Genomic DNA, 5,783 nt, shown 5'->3' with positions numbered 1-5,783 from the left:
GCCATGAAAAAATTTAGCCTGTCTCCAAACGATCATTCTCATTTTATATGCCCTTTTTGAATATCATGCTTTAGATACGAAAGTGCACCCAAATCAGGCCCATTATGACATGCATAGAGGTTGGATTAATATGGAGGCTTCTAATTCAGCCAAAACAATTCTTCTTTTTAAAATTATGGTGCTATTTTTATTAGGTTGATCACCAAAATAATTGATTTGATTTTGTGTATAAGCTGCTTGAAGGAATGCTGCAGATGCACAATTTTGAATACTATAGGCTGGGCGCAGCATCTCATGCCTGCAATCCCAGCACTTTGAGAAGCGAAGGCCAGAGGATCACTTGAGGCCAGGAGTTTGAGACCAGACTGGGTAACAGAGCAAGACCTCATCTCTACAAAAAAATTAAAAATATATATATATGTATATATAGCCAGGTATGGTGGCATATGCCTGTAGTCCCAGCTACTTGGGATGCTGAGGTGAGAGGATCACTTGAGCACGGGAGGTTGAAGCTGCAGTGAGCCATGATTGTACCACTATATTCTGACCTGGGTGACAGAGCAAGCTCCTACCTCAAATATATATATATGTATCTTTGGTCTACATCTATTTTCCAAGAGTGATTGCTGATTCAGTGAAAAATCTATGCTTTAAAAGATATATCAAAGACTATACTTCCCAGCATCATTGCTATGGTTCATTACTAGAAAAGTTTCTCCAACTTTGTAGAGCACTAGGAGCCAGAAGGAGGAGGTGCAGTGTTCTCTCTTTAGTGTGAAGCCAGCTTTGCTCTTCGGGAAGGAATGCAGTCTGAGCGATTCCATTTTTAATTTAAGAATTTTTTTCTTAAAAAAAGATACAATAAAGAGAATCCAAACACCAGGTTAATAAGGTGGTGAAGATTCTGAGAGTTGTAGGAGATGTTGTAATAATCCTAGTTATATTTCTTTCTCATATAAAAATGAAGGAACAGGATTTGTTTTATCAACTCTATAGAAGATTTATTTAATCTCCTATAGAGAGTACATATATATCTTTACAATCAGGATTAAAAATATTATTTTCAATAATTGGCAGGCTTAATTTGTACTAGAAAGCTAAATTTAGGCCTTAGATAAATGTAGTAAGTATATAAAACTCAATGTACATTTATGCAGATTTTTCAATAGTGGTAAGTTGTAGTTCCTTGGTTCAAGACACTGAAACAAGTAAGCAGAAAATCTCATTTTCAGAAATTAAAAAAAAAAAGGAGAAAAATCAATTTGTAAAAGACCACATCCGTTCAAATGAAGTGAAAATAACAGCTATAATAGACTTTGATGTTCACAGAATATACTTATGGGAATTATGAACCAATTTTATTTCCTGTTGTTTATAATAGATTAACAATATATATAGACTTTTACTTTTTAATTCCTTATTCACGGTTCTTGGCACATAGTTTAAAATGTTTGTTGTTTTTTAAGTAAAAGAATGAATGATACTATATAGGAGAATAATTCAATCTAGTTTTATTGGTATGACTTAGGCTCACATCTGATTTGCTCTATACCAGTCACATTATTATATAATTTATCAGCAGTAAATGATCATGATTATATATGGGTTCACATTCATAAAACATACATAATATAAAAACCCAGGTTGTTTCACTTGAAATGGTTTTCAAAGGTTCAGTACAGACCAAATGCCTTTCACCTCTAAAACATCCAACACAGCTGAAAATAATACGTTGAAGTTAGTGAGTGAATAGTAGTTATTTTGTAGATTATCATGAGTGGGGTTGATACAGAGATTTAAAAAATCTATTGTCTTGTTTTTAAGTTTCACACCAGTAGCCCATGTATGCACTTTAACTCCAAAAGCTAAATGTTTGGGAATGAGTCTTTATTTATTTCCTTCAGTTCTGCCTAGAATGTTCTTGCCTTCCCTTCTGCCTATCCAAACCTCAGAACCAATCTAAAATATCACCATCTACAGCCCTGTTTCCATGAGAACTTTAAAATTCTAACCCCAACACGGTGTTATAACCTTCACTGAGCCCCAGTGTTATTATTATACCTTTCTTACACCACTTTCTATATTCTGCCTTTTTACCTGTGTCATTTACCAAACGGCTATTATAAGCTGCTTATAACTATTAGCTTTTAGTGATATTCTTATATTCTACTATTTTTAGCGTGTTTTGCATATACCAATTACTTAATAAATACTTGCTGACCTGGGTCAACAGCTGTCTTCCTGCCAACCACAAGATACCATTTAGAATTTTCTTACTGTCAGGAGCTAGTCATCTGTTTGTTGACCTCTTCCTGCTCCACAATGATAAAAATACAGTCTAATAGAGATATTGAGCTCACCTCAGAGCTTTGCTAAGAAGTTCAAAAAAATTATACACAATAGCTAACATTTATTCATATTTTACTATGTGTCAGACATATCAAGGTCACTGTGCTAAGGCTTGTGTGCTAAGACTTGTATAATCATGATCTCATTTATGTCTCAGAATAATAATTTTGTGTAATAATAGTTTTACCCCATTGAGATCTTAGAATTATTAAACAACCTGCTTAACGCTACTCAACTCAGTAATGGCAAAGCAAAGACTTAAACCCATGCACCTAACTACTAATTCTATTGTGTCTATTCAAGTGCCCAAAGCCAGTCAAGAAGCAGGAAGAACTGAGTTCTAGAGTTCTTAGTGCATGATTGGGCAAGCAGTTCATTTTGACTCCTTGATGCTTATTTATTTAATTTATTTATTTGAGACAGAAGTTACTATCTTGCCTAGCTGACCTTGAGCTCCTAGGCTCAAGTGATCCTTCCACTTCAGCCTTCCAAGTAGCTGGGACTGACTACAGGCTTGCACCACTGCATCGTGTGATGCTTTTTTTCTAAATGAATATTGTAAATCCAGTAATATATCTGAAACATTAGGTACATAGAATATTTGTGGAAGTATTAAGCCAGCCAGGTAAATATGGTATTTATCGAAACATAATACCTTAAGTTGAATTTTAGTTTAAGAATTTGTTTCATTTATATCAAGTGCTATAAATTACAAAACATTTTCATATACATTATATCTCACTAGATTCTTACAACCAATAGGTCACTGGCTATATATTATCTGGCTTTATTGCACAGGATTTGGGTTTGAGAAAGGGTAGGTAACTTTTATCAAATCACACAGCAAGTAAATGTCCAAGAATTAGCTTTTTTATTACACTTTTCTGACTCTAGGACATGGTAGCACGTATTAATAGCTCAACATGTAATGTGCATTTATAAGCAAGATTCCACAAAACTACTAGACATACATGTTTACTATTTCTGTATGTATTTATTTATTTTTGAGACAGAGTTTCACTCTTGTCGCCCAGGCTGGAGTGCAATGATGTGATCTCAGCTCACTGCAACCTCCGTCTGCCTCCTGGGTTCAAGTGATTCTCCTGCCTCAGCCTCCCGAGTAGCTGGGATTACAGGCACCCACCACAATGCCCAGCTAAGTTTTGTATTTTTAGTAGTGATAGGGTTTGGCCATGTTGGCCAGGCTGGTCTCAAACTCCTGACCTCAGGTGACCCATCCTCCTCAGCCTCCTAACGTGCTGGGATTACAGACGTGAGCTACCACGCCTGGCCCTACAATTTATTAATAACAACAATAATAGTAGCTTTACCACATTCACACAGGTTGAGCACATAAATTATCAATCATTCAAATCAGGACCCCTTGAGAATGACAAATACCAAACTAACTGAGAAGCTGGAAAACAAGCATAAATTGAGACGAGCTTAGACAAACTGGGATATGTGATTCTGTAATTTTAATAGCACCTGTCATGTGCTAGGTCTTACTCCAAGAACTTTACATGAACTAACTCAATGAATTCTCTTTTTTTTTTTTTTTTTTTTTTGAGACGGAGTCTCGCTCTGTCACCCAGGCGGCTGGAGTACAGTGGCATGATCTCGGCTCACTGCAATCTCCGTCTTCTGGGTTCAAGCAATTCTCCTGCCTCAGTCTCCTGAGTAGCTGAGATTACAGATGCCTGCCGCCACAACTGGCTATTTTTTGTATTTTTAGTAGAGATAGAGTTTCACCATGTTGGCCAAGCTAGTCTTGAACTCCTGACCCCAGGTGATCCACACACTTCAGCCTCCCAAAGTACTGGGATTACAGGCATGAGCCACTGCACCCGGCCTCCATTAATTCTTATGAAGTAAGAATTACGCTCATTTTTCAAATTAGCTTTTTGTGAGATGTCCCAGGCCACAAGGCATTTGTGGATTCTTTCCAATGCACTTTGCTGTCTTCAATCTCTTCGCTTGCCTAATACAGGGAAAGGGAGAGCAAAGGCCAAGAAGATAAGGATTTGGATAATGGCAGGCAATGATTATCAGAATTTAGTGGCTGAAAAAGTTATCTAGCTGTTTTCCAATGCCAGTATCAGCATAGAAGTTCGTGGGAAGCCATCACAATTTTATACCAAGGAAGTATAAGTAACATATCTAACAATCTTACTGATTACCCTTTTTCTATTGCATGCTTACACACTTTAGGTTTTGATGTACTTGGTGCTCTTGGAAAACTATTTGAAGATCTGTGAACAATTACCTAGGTAGAGCCATTAGCAGATAACTTATGTATGTTTCTAGGTGAATTGAGGCAACCGATCATGATTAATATACTAGGCTTCAACCTCAGATCGATCCCAATTTCACTGCAGAAAGATCTCAGGCTGGTCCTGACTCTGCTAAGGCTAAAGTTTGTTTGTGTTTTCTAAGTGGTGTCATTTGTGTGAAGTCCTGAACCACGTCTTTAAGTACATTCTTTTCTTCTCTGCTTTATCTTCTGAGTTTGTTGAGAGGAGATTGTTGGCATTCCACTTCACTTGTCAAGCTGTGTAGAAAAGACTGGAGATCTACAAGTGAAAGGAAATATTTCAACAAACAATGCCTGGTGCTTACAATCTGATCACTTTACAAACAAATGGATGCTTTCTCTATTGTGCAAATGACCTCATCATGGAAAGTAGATTAAGCTCAGCATCACTCTACTCAGAGCTATCTTCCAACACTTCTCATAATCCTCTGCTTATTCTCTTACTCCATTGTTCCCTAAAACAACAGAGAAAACTCTGAACAACAATGTTCATTTGATTATTTTAAAGAATGGGTAAATATTTATACCTTCAAATAATTAAATGTAAATAATGTTTTTGTTAAGTGTGGTAAATTACATTCACAACTACCTTATAAAGCAACCTCTATTTTGGGCAGGCATTATTCTTGGACCTCTTTCATGACTTATTTTATTCCCACAATATTCTGGGCAGCACTACTTTTTCCATTCTATACATAACAAAATCAAGGTTCAAACAGATTACATAACTCACTCAAGGTCAACTGTAAATTCTTCAAGAAATAAATATGTTGCCTCGGTTGCTACCAATTTTTTAAAAATCGTCAAAAAAGGTACAAGAATATTTACAATGCTCTTTATTATTTTTGTGCCTTAATATGCCAATCATTATGCCAAATTATTTTAATACATGTTTGTATTTTAGTTTTACCATAACTTTAAGAAAAATTCACTATTATCTTCATTTTACAGATGAGAAAAAGATGGTTACATAATTTATCCAGGGTGATCAAGAAATAGTAGAACTGGAATTCAAACCTAAATCTGTCTGACAGCAAAGAAATCTTCATTATACTAAATTATTATTATTATTATTATTATTATTAGAGACAGAGTCTCGCTCTGTTGCCTAGACTGGAGT

The 5,783-nt window shown here is 35.8% G+C and overlaps 1 pseudogene; it reads left to right on the top strand.

Annotated features, from left to right (window-relative positions):
* The first annotated feature begins 665 nt into the window (after positions 1–665).
* LOC112440142 (small nucleolar RNA U3) lies at positions 666–819 on the top strand (annotated as a pseudogene).
* The last annotated feature ends 4,964 nt before the right edge of the window (positions 820–5,783 follow it).

Source organism: Pan paniscus, chromosome 5 (assembly GCF_029289425.2).
Source record: "Pan paniscus chromosome 5, NHGRI_mPanPan1-v2.0_pri, whole genome shotgun sequence".
Classification (NCBI taxonomy): Eukaryota; Metazoa; Chordata; class Mammalia; order Primates; family Hominidae; genus Pan; species Pan paniscus.
Note: the sequence above shows the minus strand (reverse complement) of the source record. Positions and strands in the feature narration are given on the sequence as shown.